Raw genomic sequence first — 15,149 nt, 5'->3', positions numbered from 1 at the left:
GTAAATAAAGAAATAATAATAATAATAATAATAATAATAATAATAATAATAATAATAATAATAAAAAGAAAGTTCTGGGCTCCGGGAATGTGGTGCATCCCTGTAATCCCCGTAGGAGGGCAGAGAGTTCTAAGTCAGCCTACGCGAACTCTGTCTCAAAAAAATAAAGTAAATAAAAAGCTATGAGTGTGCGATATTAGTTGTTTGAAAATTGTCCAAATAGCACTTGGTGCTCAGAGATGTATTCACACCAAGTCAAATAAGTTTTCATGTATATAGGACCAACAAAAGCAGTTTCTTCTTAAAATACCTTTTTAGTAGGAAGAATGTATGTTACGGAAAAGGCTTCATATGGCATAATTTCCTATTAAGCCTTTTACTAATAATCATCTTTAATTACTGACTTATCAAGGTTTAGACTTGTGAAAGGTGCTTACTTGACGGAAACATTAAGGAAATTTTTCTTTGGAAAGTAATAGTAATGGCATTGGTCTTCTCTTTTTTTATCAGAAATTACATTGCTTTCAAAATCTCTTAGACTCTAGAAAACCTTCACCCTTGAGCTATTATTAATTTCCTTCAATGAAGAGAGCTTTGCTTTTTTTTTAATCATTTTTTTTTCTATTGAGGAATTCTTTAACTCAAGCCTTTGTGGCAGCTGGCCCTCTTAAGAGAGAGAGAGGTATGACATCAGAGATGTCTTTTCTCCTTGGGGCTATTAGCTGGAAATAGTAACAAAGACCTTTACTTAAGCTGTAGAAAATCTAATTAACAAGAATGATACTGTTAATCTCTGTGTTCTTGCTTCCATCCCACAAACACAAATTGCTACATGTATTTGCTCTCTCACCCTCATTAGAAGTCTTGAATGACGGCAGAGCAAGAGAAGACGGAAGATTATGAAAAACATCACCAATTAAAAAATAAACAGTAAAGTAGACATCAAAAACAATACCAAATAAAAATAAACACCATAATGAACATTAAAAACACCACCAGTTAAAAGTAAACATCGGAATTGTTTGTTCTCATTCAAATCATCTGTACATCTCAGAGTGAGTACATTTGAATTTTTCCTAGTAAATAATTTTATTCCTTCTTATGAGGATGGTCAAATAAACATAATACCATATATATATATATATATATATATATATATATATATATATATATATATGGTATATACTGAGCTTGTTATGTTACTGAGCTTGAAGATAAAATAATTTAAATGGAACAAACAGTCCATGAAAATACTTTGACTTTGATAATATCCCAGGACTTAAGGTACAAGGTTTCTGAGAATGCAGATGTATCACTAAACGTGATCTATTGACTGTGCAGTAAGGCTGTAAATCTCTAGTGTTCACAGACATGTATTTTTCACCCCAAAGACAGGATTGGATAAAGATCACAAGTGTAAGTGAAGTGTATCTGAAGGATACAAAACACCAAACACAGCAGTCAGGTCCAGGAGACTGGGTTGTATCTATTGGGGTTCTAAGAGTTCTAGTCACTATCACAGGCCAAGCCAATCAAGTCAATTGTGGACCTGGTTTCTACTTAAAATTCTTAACTGGAATGATTCATTGTATATCAAAATATTTCGAGTTTTATAACCACTTCAGCTTTAAAGTTCTATCAGTTGTCTTTCTTAGGTCCATTCTAAACGTGCCTCTAGCTTCTGTCACTTGGTGTCTTTCGGTGCTGCACGTCACTTGTTATACCCTCTGCCTCTGACATGTCTTAGGCTATAAATGTTCCCTGTGCTTCTCAGAACCTCTGTCTGGAGCAATCGTCCTTCAAATGTCCATGCAGTTCTTTTCTGAGCAAAGGTTTCTCTGAACACCACAATAAACTTGCATCAACTTCTGCTCACACTCACTGCTCAAGCTCACTGCTCATACACTCACTGCTCATGCTCACACTCACACTCACTGCTCACACTCACTGCCTACTGTTTATGCTCACTACTCACTGCTTTTGCTCACACTCACTGCTCACTGCTTAAGCTCAATGCTCACACTCAGTGCTCACTGATCATGTTCATGGTCACACTCACTGTTCATACTCACTGCTCACACTTACTGCTCACTGCTCATGTTCACACTCATGCTCATTCTCACTGCTCACACTCACTGCTTCCCAGAAAGGATTCTCATTCTTTATGCATTCAACATTTTATAAATTTTACTCAGTTGATTTTCTCTCCATCCACTGAAACTTGTATGAGGCCTAGAACATTTTTAAAATGTGTGTGCATGTGTGTGCTGTGTGTGTGTGTGTGTGGTGTAAGTATAAGTGTGTATGTGTATGTAGGTACAATCACCCATATATATGCTTGTGTATGTGTATGTAGTGTAGGTATATGCATGTATGTGCATGAAGTGTAAGTGTATTAATGCATCATGTGTATATAGGTACATTCTCATTTGTGTGTATATGTGTGTGCAAATGTGTATGTGTAGTATACCTATACCTATACCTATACCTATATGTATGTATGTGTGTGTGTAGTGTAGATATATATATGCATGTGTGTGTGGAGGTACACTCACTAGTGTGTGTACTTGTGCATGTAGGTATATACATGTAGTGTAAGTGTATGCATGTGTGTATAGGCATACTTACCTTTGTGTGTGTGTGTGTGTGTGTGTGTGTGTGTGTGTGTGTGGGTGTGGGTGTGGGTGTGGGTGTGGGTGGGTGTAGGTAGAGTTTGACTTTGGGCATCTTCCCCCTTCACTCTCCACACTATTGTTTGAGGTGGGATGTCTCACTGAACCGTTTGGAATGACGGGCCCACAAACCCTGCCGATTCTGCTCTCCCTCCCACCCACTATACCCAGCTTTCCCATGGGTTCTGGGGATCCAAACCCAGGTCCTTATTCTTACACAGAAGGAACTTTACCAAGGGAGCCATCTTCCTGAACCCTTGCCTGGGACTTTCATCTCTGTTCACACCTTTGGGCTCTGTGTTAACTAGCATGCAGGTTCCCAAAAGTACCCACTGACTACATGCCAGAATCTCATGCAAAATGCACTGCTGAATAAGGGTAACATGTGTATCGTCTTCATTAAGAATTCAGTAACATGTGTATCGTCTTCATTAAGAATTCAGTAACATGTGTATCGTCTTCATTAAGAATTCNTAACATGTGTATCGTCTTCATTAAGAATTCAGTAACATGTGTATCGTCTTCATTAAGAATTCAGTAACATGTGTATCGTCTTCATTAAGAATTCATTATGCCATGATGAATGCTTGTAGTTAGAGGAAATAAATCTCAGTTACCTCACTGTGGCTCACTGACTCTCTCCTACACTGTGATAGTTGAAAACTGAAACATCGCAGGGATTTAGACAGTTAAGTAAACGTGTGAAGCATGGTCACCAAGGCGGGGGGGGGGGGATGTCTGTGATGAGGAGGTGAATTAACAGACCATCCCGCTGGAAAGGAATTCAGTTTCGATAAAAGAATTTATAGCAGCCCTCTCTAAATGAAGTCTGTCGGTCTTCAAAGATGCTCTTTAGCTACTAGTATTCAAGAGTCCAAGACAGCATTTGCATAACCACACTAATTTTCTTATCTCTTCTCAGTATATACTCCAGCCTAGGTATGTTCCTGACTCTGTGTCAAGACAAGAATACTCAACTGCTCAGATCTGATCACAGTTGCTTCCCAACTGAATGGCATCCTCTTGCAAGAGATAGACCCCTCTTCGGTCCTCAGCCTCAGATTCCTGTAAACCTAACCAATTTGCAACTCTCATTAATAAAGTTGATAAAAATAAATTGCATATATTGAGCAAAAGTTCCCCACGAAATTAGATTTTTTTTAGCTTAAGAATTTTAATTGTTATAATGAATTACTTAGAAAGACTGCAGAATTACTTTCTCTTTGGGGCTAGACTGACAGACAGACAAACAGACAGTAATAGAACCAGAAAAGGGAAAAAACTGATGAAATACAAAAATGTATGATACCATAGCGTCTTCCTTAAGTAATGTAAAGTAGTGTGTCCACAGGTGGAGTTCTATCTACCCATGTTAGTTAGCAAAGGAATCAGGTTACCATTGATAATCTGTGTTTATCAGATAATTTACCATATAAACCAAATTACATTTTAGTTTACTTAAAACACACATACACACACACACACACACACACACACACACACATATACAAAATGACTAAATTTTTCCCCCACTGGAAGCGTTCTGGGGGTTGTATTTTATTTTATTCTATTATGTCTGCTGTGTTTGAAAAGTGACTGGTAAGGTTGTTGTGACAGGAAGTCCAGTAGTTGTGACATCCCTTTCTCAAAACTAGGCTGACAGCTGACTTCAAATCCTGAGCTTCAACGGTGAAGGCAATTTTGTATTTAATGTTTGGTCTTGTGCAATTGTGTTATTCCAGGAAATAAACAAAACTGCATTGCTAGGGATAATGACTAGAATGTATTTGAGACTGACATTTTGTTAATGGAACATTTGGAAACAGGATGAACAAGAACTTTAAGAACATATTCATCCAGCAGTTGGTTGTATTCATTAAAAACAAAATCAAATTGCTATTATCTGCAATGTGTGTAAGCCAAATAAAACTAGAGATGTCCAAAACACAAGTGCTTTGTAATTTATTTTATTTGGCTCACCAAATTCTTTATTTTAAAAACCACCATATACCAGTCTGTTTAAGTTAAGACAAATGAGACACAACTCTTACTAAAAGAATACTGAGACCTTACTGAAAGAAGGATGACAGTGATGTAGGTAGGTAAGCCAACTGTCACATCCACGTGTTAGTCCTTAGCTCAAGGTGATATAGGTCCCTTCACATCATTGAAAGAAATTAAGAATGTAACACTAGACTAATAAATGACATATTTAAGTATAGAAGCTAATATAAAAGGCATGAAGTGGTCTGTGACGGCTGTAACCCAGACCATAATCTCTAAGAAACCATGAATCTCAAACTGCTTTAAAATGCCCAAGTTAAAAGAGCATATAGCTTTCCTTTCCCTGGCCATGAATGTTCACTGTCTTCTTTAAAACTGTGTTTCTTGCAGTCTGTCAAACAGAGCTGCTGTGAGAACTGGAACTTTCTATATCTGTGTCATCCACCCAAGACATGTCCACCAAACACTTGAGACGTTCACAAGGAGCTGAGAGGCCGAATTTCTATTTTCTGTAGTCAGAATTAATTTATATTTCACTTTCAGTACCCACATGTGGCCAACGGCCGTAACACTGGACAGTGACTGTCCACAGACTGTGTCGGCCGACCCAGTGTTTTTTATTCTTTTAAATGTGCTAGTTGGGCTTCCCTACCTTGTAAAAAGTTGGTTTCTAACATAAACACTTTGAACCTGTAAAACAAACTCTACAGTGCTGTTTACACACTTCAATCAATGAGAGATCAGAGTTCCCTAGTTGTAAGCTGGTAAAAATTTTAAAGGGGCATTACCAAATTCACAAGATCTTCTGCAAACAAGCATCCTCTGTGTTCAGCATAGTACCTACGGCTGGAAATGGGCACGGTGGGACTAGTTAAACAGAAACCGGGGCATCGTTTCCAGTTAGAAGGATTTGTAGAGCATCCGTCCCTTAGCAACAACAAAATGGCTCCTCAGAATGAAGAATGTTAGTTTTGTTAGCCTTAAACTGAAATGTCTGAAAAAGACATGTATAATAACGTATCTTCTGGGTTTGCTCTTCTTAAGCAAGGTGTCATAGTTATTTGGGACAAGAGAGCGTTCTTGCGAGTGTAAATGCCAGGAATGGATGTCTTTGGATGCATAGGGAAGAGAGGCAGGTTCAGCATTAAAACCTCTTCTAGACAGTGCACTCTGACTGGTTGCCTGGCTTCCTCCACCTGGGGCTGATGGGAAATGAGAGTGAATGAGCTCCCTCCTCCTCAGCCGCTGTCTTCATCAGGGTTTCTATCGCTATGCTAATACACCACACTCAACAGCAACTTGATGAGGAAAGGTTTCGTTCCTCTTAGAGTTTGTAGTCAGCCCATCATCCCAGGAAGTCAAGGTAGGGACTCAAGGCAGAAACTTGAAAGCAGGAGCAGATGCAGAGGCCATGGAGGAGTGTTGCTTTCTGACTTGCTCCTCATGTTTTGTTCAGCCTGCTTTCTTATAAACCCCAGATCTACCAGTCCAAGGATGGCACCCACCATCCTTGTGGGCTCACCACCCACAGTGGGCTGAGCCCTCCCACATTAATAACTAATTAAGAAAATACCCTACAGATTTGCCTACAGGCCAGTGTTATGGAGAGGTTTTCTCAATTAATAACCCCTCTTGCCATGTTTAAGTCTAGGTTTAAGCAAGTGGACAAAAACAAGCCAGTACAAGAACTCCTAAAATACATCATGTCAGCCGGACACGGGGCTTGCAGTCCTTATAAAGCCTCAGTACTTGGGAGAGAAGCCAACACAGGAGACTCAAAATGCAAAGGTGACTTGGTAATACTAGGTCTCAAAATAAAGGTTAAAGGAAAAACAATTTGTTGATGTGACTCAAGAGTACATTGTGTATAAGGTCCTGGGTTCAATCCCCAGTAGCACACACACACACACACACACACACACACATGCATACTCACACCAAACCAAAACCAAACTCCAAAGATATGCAGAGACAACACTGCAGAATGTGCCTATTTTTATCTTCAAGATTAAAGTAGTCCTAAATAGGTTCCTCACACCACCACCCTGGGTACCTTCCAGATTTCCTACATGCCAGTGAGGGAAAAAAGCAAAGTCACTGGTAACAGTGGTATACCCACCTAGCACCCAGCCAGCTTCTGCTTCAGCAAAGTGGAACCACGCATTCCGGACGGCGCACTCTGCCTTTTAAATCTCTCTAAATAGAATGGAGAAGCTGCAGACTTGTTCTCTCATGCTCTCTTTCTCTTCTAGTTGAGTAAATGAGAACCCGCTTAGTGGAAAATGTAAGTAAAGTCCACTACAGAGGAGCTGGTTCTCCCAAACAGTCTCGGAGCACTGTGTTACTCTCCAAGGGACCAGTGTCCTACCCTGTGACCCCGTGTGTCTCTCAGGCTTATCTCAGGACTTATAGGACCTCCCTTTCTGGCTAATATTACCCCATGTTATAAAGAGCGTAGGGCAGAGGTTTGCAAGGGGAGACTCGGAGACATCCCAGCTTTCTGAAAGTGAGCAGGTCTAACTTTAAGGTTTTGGTCTTTAGGCCCCCGACAGTGAGTGAATGCACACCCAATGTGGTGGCTGAGAAGACCACAGCCATTTCCTAGAGAGCTTCTTCGCCCCTTTTGCAGAAAGAATGCAGCACGGGTCCAGGGGGCTCTTTGACAAAGGTTTGCAGAGCTGACACATGGTTTTCTATCAATCCACAAATGAATGGTAACTGTGCCTAGTGTTTACATTCAAAGTTGTAGAAAATGTAAGTCGTGTATCAAGAAAATAAAGTAAAACTGGAATTTTATTCTTCCCTGCCTATCTCACCATCAACTATTAGGGAACACTACTGGAAGATATAATGGAGGTATGAGACCCTTACCTGGTGATGACTTTCTTGGAGGGTTGCTGTGATTTATCCAGACAAAATGCCAGCCATTTTATACCAATCTTTCATATGTTAAGTCTGGAAGAGAAGAAATAATAAAGTGATTCACAATAGTGACCAGATTTTAATTTTTTTAATTAAATAATTGTTAATCCTGCACATTAAGACCGTGTGAGGAGAAAATGAAGCCACCTGAGCCACACTGACAACTATTTTCTCTAATGTGGAGTTAAACTGTCTCAGACTGTGTCTTCCTGATGATGGTCAGCATCCTTTCTGGGGTCTCAAAGATATTCAGCCAGAGGGACAGGACTGGAGAAACAGACTTTGAAGTCATGCTGCTAGATGCAGACCCTAACAGTTTTGGGATTTTATTCATGAATCTGCAGTTAAACCTTGTTAAATATTCTGTTTTTATTATGAGGTTTATACAGGTGTTACTGTATTGTATTTTGAAATTTCCTTTATAGAAAGTTTTTTTAATCTGTTTTTCTTTTTTTATAAGTAAACCTGCATGTTATACAAATGTTGCTCCTTAATAATGTGAACTTCTTTCTCTAATTTTGTCTCTGGGTTACCTCCCAGAGCTGCTTCTCTAGTTTATTCCCCCAGTACTCAGTGTATATACATGCACACAGCTGGATAGGTTCATGTTCTCTCTACGAAGATGCTCCGTCTCTGCTCGTGGCTGCCGTTAATCTGTTCATTTTATTTAGCATTATAGTTATGCAGAATGTTCTCTGTCAGCACACTTAAAGCAGCATTATTTGTTGATAATTTATTTAGCCAGCCTGCTCTTGGGGGCCTTAAATCTCTTTTTTCCCCAGCTTCCCTTTCGGCTGCAATAAAATGTTTCAATGCTCACACTCATGCATAGGTATTTTTATACTTATATGAACCTCGTCAATGGCACAAGTCCAAAATAGAACTGTTGAACTAAGCTCTTTGCATACTTATTAATGGTGTGGTAGATATTTATAAAATGCTATTTATAACGTTTACAATCAAAGTCTGACGGCAAAAGTCTAGGTTTTTGCAAAACCTTCATGTGTGGTTTGGATTGGCATTTCTGTACCTAGGGATGAAACCGAGTTTCTCAACCTCCAGTGCTTTTCAGGAGTTTTTCTACTCGTATTTTACTTAGCAATTACCTTTGCTCATTTTTTTCAGTTGGACAGTTCATAGTCTCTCCTGTTAAAGAGTGCATGCTATTTATAGAAGCGAATGTTTTACACATGTAATGTGCGGCAAACAGTTTTCACAAGTTTGCAGTTTATCTCTGGGGTTTATTTACTGTGCTGCTTATTATCGAGTATTTGTTTTAGATAGATAAGTTCAGCAGCAGCCTCTGTTATGAGTTCGGAAGACTCTAAAAAGGTTATTTTAAGCTGCAGAGTCAGTCACTGAGAAGGACTATGTAGCGGGGACACGGAAAACCCAGTATGAAGATCCTCTTGGCTGTGCTATCATAACAGCAGGGTTTTGGCATTATCTTCATTATCAAAAGATGTTTTCATAAGAAGATTTTCATTGGAAACTAGGATGCTGTGAAGGCTGTGGGCTCCTTCTAAGACAGTACCCTTCTTCATTGTGCTAGCAGTCTCGGGCTAAGGAGAGAAAGGCAGGGTGAATTATGAGGTCATTGGCTGACAGTCCATAGCAAACACAAGGTGGGAATTGAGACTCACTAAGGAAAACTACACTTGATCTTAGCCAAAAGGCAGAGAAGCGATCACTAAGGAAAACTGAGAGTGCGTACACAGACTCTTGAATTAGTTAAAGCTATTAGACCTCAAGCTTTTTAGACCTGTTGTACTTTTTTCTTCAGCTTTTTGTTGTTGCTGTTACTTTTCTGCTTTACAAAGTTTCAGGCATCAATAAAAACAAAAGAAATTATTTTCCTTACAAGTCAGTGATGACAAAACTAAATTGCCTTCATTAGACTACCAAGAACCGAGGCCCGAATTTAACAGTACTTTGACAAGAAGAATCTACAAAGCCAGTGTACACAGAGTGGTGCTTGTGATTTATGTTTTATATACTGCTTATGAATGCATTTGTCATTAAATGTTATTAAAAACATAAGATACATAAACTGCAACTTTATACTTCTTTATCATATTGCTTAAAATTGTGGCAGCTTGGTCCTGTTAGCAAACCTCTTCTCTCATCAGGACAAGTGTCAGAAAGTATTTAAGAAGTCAATATGTGGGAAACACTTCACACCCCCTGCCATTTCAGAGAAAGAGGCAACACGGAGTTGTGCACAGTGAATGGCTGGGACGCATCACAGTACAGTGTGTTTTATTCATGGTACAATGCATGTGACATCATCTGAACGGAAAGACGGTTATTAAACCCAGCTTAATGGAACGTTCTCATTCAAGAAGTATTACACATGGAGTTAGAATCATGAATGGAATTGAGTTGAAAAACCATGAAAAATGTGGGTCAAAGAGTAGAGAAAATTTCGATGATAAAATTGTAAGCATATGGCATTCATTGGAAGAAGTACAAATGAGATGATTTAACATGTTTAGAAGGAGAAGAAAAAAGCTGTCTCACTCACAAGCCAGGCTTTGTAAAGTCAGTGAGTCACTGATACTGTGTCTTGTTAGCACTAAGAAGCTCTGCCTGTGAGTGTTTCACGTGCTCTGTGTACTGCTTCCTCTCTCACCCCCGCTGCACGGCTGGCGTCCGAGTTGAATTTTGCCACAAGCTCTCCCGTAACTGTTAAATTCTGTATTATTAAAGCTGCCTGCAGGCTTCAGTCCTAGATCCCAGCAGCAGGTAAAATTCATCACTGAGAAAAAACTGTGACAACTGTCCTGATGGCGGAACATGATTCTCAGGCATGTTTCCAGAGAATCTAGGCTCAGCTCAGTCTTCCAGCCAACATCGATGATGCTCTGTCGAAACAAAAAGTATTTGGCTAGGTCTGTCTAACGATTGCCAGAAATCTGCATACATTGAGAGGAATCCTTCAAGAACCAAAACATTTAAGATTCACTGGCTTAAATGAAATCTCCACTTGCTTGGAGCCTGACCACTTTATATCTAGAATCTACTACAGTGTGTATAAACCAGGCGTTAGGTATGTAGGAGCCTATGCTGAAAGCTGAGAGTTAGATGTGATTTGAGTTAGCATCTACACATGAACAAGTTCATGTTGTCCTGGGGAAGAACCATACATGCTAGACAAAGACTCTACCAACCAACTTATACTCCCAGCTCCACCCCACCCATCACCTCTTTAGAAATGTTTTATAAACCATCTTTGTATATCTTTCAGGTTGCCCTTGAACTCCTGATTCAGTGGGACCTCCTGCCTCAGTTTCCCAAGCAGTTTCGACTATAGACTGTACTCTGTCCAGCTACATGTTTAGAAAGCTGGACTGAGATAACATTACTGCCCAGGGTCCTCTGTTCACATGCACATTAAATATATATACTGATATAGTTTTAGTAGTTCCTCCAACTGATAGTGGAAATTTCTAGATTTCTTATTAGTGTTCTTCAAATCAAATACTATGAATAAAACAATCATTCTTAATGTTCTTCTTCCTTTAGTGAAATAGGTCTTGGTTTCAAATTATAACTTTAATTAAATCCTTAGACCATTAGCATTCATCCAAAAGTAGGTTGCCTAAGGCAGGACAGACAATGTGACAAAGAACATGACTTGTTTGGGCTGTGCATTACCGTGTTTAAACCTTAAGTGTCAGCTACCATGTTTGGGTCATCTCTTCATCTCCACTATTTCTTAGTATCCAACCGATAACATGAAGATGGAGTAGAATCCAACTGATAACATGAAGATGGATTAGAGACCATATCATAAAGATTTATGAAGGTTAAATAAAAGACACAGAATGAGCACTATGGGGCATGTGGTATATGATGAACATATTTTAGCTTTATTGAAATGTTATTTTATTTTGAGGGGAAAGGGGAGTTCTCTGCATGGCCCTGGCTGTTCGGGAACTGGATTTGTAGAACTAAGAGATCCGCCTGCCTCTGTCTCTACCTGCATGCACCACCACTGCCCAATTTTAAAATACTGTCTTATACAAAGGCCAAGAAAAATCACATCTAAAGTAATCATTTTAGGTGAGGCACGGGTACCAGGGTGCGTTTCTGTCTTTAGCATGCTCAAACCACCCGAGAGTCTTGTGAAAATGCAGGTTCTTATCCAAGATGTCTGAGTTTTTACATTTCCATAAATGCTCAGATGATTCCCAGGAGGCTGGGCTGTGGACTATGATGGCACCTGAGGTGACCAGCTAGTTGCTTCTAATTTGAAATGTGGTAAGCCTGAAGAGAAAACAGAAGCTTGACCTGCCTCAACACATTAAATAGCACTGATCTGAGGCTTCGGTCTTTCATTGTCTTTGATCTTTTCATTCTCTTTACTTTTTCCTAGTCAATAGTTCTTTAGATTGAAAATGATATTAATGTCTATGTCCCAAGGAGATCGACTTTAAGCTTCTGTGCACGTGAACGCATGCTAGAGTGCTCGTGTATGTGTGTGTGTGTGTGTGTGTGTGTGTGTGTGTGTGTGTGTACACGATGGGATAAAACACATCCCATTTTCCTCTGGCATGAGGAATTTCCTCAATGCTCAGTAAGAAGCTATGAAGGTATAAGACATAATCCATAATATTAAGGTAGCTCTCGGGAGGAACAGAAGGAACTGCCATTATAGGAGAACCAAACAATTCAGCCACACAAGACACCCATCTCATCTAAACACTACGACTGGAGGCAAGGTGGTTTTTTTAATCTTCTCTTTCTCAATATGCGCATAGCCTGACCAACAACTCTGCAGGGCAAAGACCATTTTTATGCTTTGACACTGTCCCCAAGTGCTGAATGTCACTCTGTTCCATGTAATTGCCTGTGCAAGAACCTGTTGCTGCTGACACTGATTTCACAGACAAATCTTCATTTCTTAAAGCCGAGCATGATCTTGATTCACAGAAAATGAGTGAATAGCTAAGCAGCTCAGAGAGTCAATTAGCAAGCAGTGAGCCTCTTTATATGCACGCACGTAGCCACATGCATGTGTTTTCAATATCCTTGGCCTGCAGTTACCTGAGACAAGTAGTTAAGTTCACTGACCTAAAGAGACTTCTATCTCTTGGTGAAGATCATGGTGTCTTCTATGTATACAAAATGGGTAAGAAATCCATTGATCTAAACTAAAGGATCATTAATCAGGTGAGCTAAAATCGGGAACACATCCAGACTTAGGAAAGACATACCGCCATAGAAGCAGTGAGGTCTCGTTGCTCATCTGTTTCCCAAATGTTTAAATACGGTAAACATAGCAGAGCCGAAGAGCTTCAAAACCCTTGAAAATGTTCTTGGGTGTGGTAGCTATAACAGTAGCTGGCAGGTTCTGGATACTTGATTCTACTTAAGACCTTTAAAGCAAATTAAAGTAAATGCTTCTAAATCGACCTATAAGAATAAAGTAGGCACTGGGCATGGTGGCGCACGCCTTTAATCCCAGCACTCGGGAGGCAGAGGCAGGTGGATTTCTGAGTTCGAGGCCAGCCTGGTCTACAAAGTGAGTTCCAGGACAGCCAGAGCTATACAGAGAAACCCTGTCTCAAACAACAAAACAAAACAAAACAAAAAAAAAAACAACAAAAAAACAAAAACAAAAACAAAAAAAAAGAGAATAAAGTAGGCAAAAGAGCAACCCTACAGCCTTCAAACCACATGACAAACTCTTTGTTATAAAAAAATGAAACACTATTTCATTTTTCATATGCAAAAGAATTTTTCTATTCTGAATATCTGCTTTGAAAAGAATTAAAAATCAGCAAATATTTCATGGTAATACAGCAATGTCCATTTGTCATCTCTATGAATGTTCTAAATATAGACTTTGTTTTGAATTCCCATTTGTCAGATTTTATGTTAAAGTGATAACTCTAATGAAACTTATTTATACCACTTTGGATTCCTTTTCTGGAAGGGAAACACTATATTTTAGAGTCTTTAATGGTTTAATAGTAGTCACTTGCCAAATCATTGGACTATTACCTTCTGCCACTTAGGTAATACTGGTTAAAAGTAACTGTAGGTATCAAGGCATTAAGAAGTTGCTTTTTAGAACCTAAAATCCAGGGCAAAGACAAGGTACAGGGATAAATAAAAGGTCCAAGGAAAACAGCCTGGGCTGGGAAGCCAAAATGTGCAAGTGGGACTGGAATTCGATCTCTGTCCCTAGAACAGATTTGAAAGCAAAATATAGCAGCTCTCAACTCTCTGCTTGGGAAGCACATCGTGAGAGCACAGAGAAGCCACATCTCTGTGGTTCTAACTATGCTTCAAAGTCCTTGCTGGCAAATACTTACTCCGCGCTGGGATAAGTATAACATTAAACTTTCCTCTTCCTTGTCACAAGCAAAATTAGTTGTTACTGTTAATTAGTAACACAAGATCCACACAGTCATACGTAACAGCAGTCAAGAGGCAAAAATATGCTCTGAAGTAATGGAGACAATTCTTTCCCCCAAACAAGACAGGAGACAAAGAAAATGGAGAAAGCCGAACAGTCCATGGTGTGTCCTTCTTATGCTGACCAGGGTAAGGCAAGATGACCAGAGTTTAGCAAGCCTGACTCAGACACTGTGAGGGCAAACATTTTGTAAGCCTCCGGATAACAGGTTTTCGAGTGAGAAGAAACCCACTCTTTTCTAAGGTGGTGGACGCGTAGTTAGTTAGTTAGTTAGTTGTTCATTGATTGCCAAAGAAGAGCAGAACTAGAAATCAAAACCTTGTAAAGGGGAAAATAAACCACCAACAACAACAAAAACATGAACAAACCAAAAACAAGGAATCCAGGAAGAGAAGAAGGGCTCAGAAAAGTCAGTACATTTTAACACCTTGCAACCTGAGACCCCTCCCTAAACCTCAAGCAGTATATATTATGCATTGTAGTAATTGTCACCTGTGATTTGAGCATAGACCTGTGGAACTCTCGCTAAGAAACATTTGACCAGAGATGATAACAGTTTCGAAGACTCTTATCATGGGATAATAAGGTTTAGACTTTTATCTTGTCAGCAATAACCAAAACCCAAAACGTCTCGAGGGTTTTAAAAGACTGTAAGAGACCTTCTGCGCAGTGGCCAGAGACTCGGAATTGTTAGACAAATAAAAGCACTCTTAATATCATTTAGCTAATTCAGGGTAAGAACAAGGAGGGTTCCTGGGTATTAGTAGGAAATGGATCCTGTGGATGGAGAAGTGACTGCCCAAGTGGGGCTGTAATGGCTCCCTTAAAGAGCCTTGGGAGACAGGCAAACAGGAACAGGTAGTGTTTGTTTGTTTGTGGTTAAACCAAGGAGATGAAACACTAAAGCAAGCTTCTTGGGGTCCTTATATTTGTAAAGTGGGTTAAGGCTTTTTCTAGGGGTAATAAGTACAGGGTCTCCGTGGCGGTAACTCTCAAGAAAATCGCTTTTGGAATGAAGTACCTTAAAAAGGGAAACAATAATTACTGACTGCTGAGAACAGGCTGTGAGCTCTTGCGCTCTCTCTCTCTCTCTCTCTCTCTCTCTCTCTCTCTCTCTCTCTCTC

At 39.6% G+C, this 15,149-nt stretch overlaps 1 protein-coding gene across 3 annotated transcripts in view; it reads right to left on the bottom strand.

The window, feature by feature from the left end:
* The window catches only part of LOC110333989 (type-1A angiotensin II receptor), a 44,983-nt gene that overhangs the window by 28,678 nt on the left and 1,156 nt on the right, over window positions 1–15,149 (bottom strand). For all 3 annotated transcript variants that reach the window (XM_021215804.1, XM_029547585.1, XM_029547584.1), the window contains exon 2: window positions 7,548–7,631. The gene's annotated coding sequence lies outside the window, so the exon portion shown is untranslated. The remainder of the gene's footprint in view (window positions 1–7,547; window positions 7,632–15,149) is intronic.

The sequence above is a fragment of the Mus pahari genome, chromosome 16 (genome assembly GCF_900095145.1).
Source record: "Mus pahari chromosome 16, PAHARI_EIJ_v1.1, whole genome shotgun sequence".
NCBI classification, from domain to species: domain Eukaryota; kingdom Metazoa; phylum Chordata; class Mammalia; order Rodentia; family Muridae; genus Mus; species Mus pahari.
The sequence above is the reverse complement of the archived record's forward strand: the minus strand, read 5'-3'. Positions and strand labels throughout refer to the sequence as shown.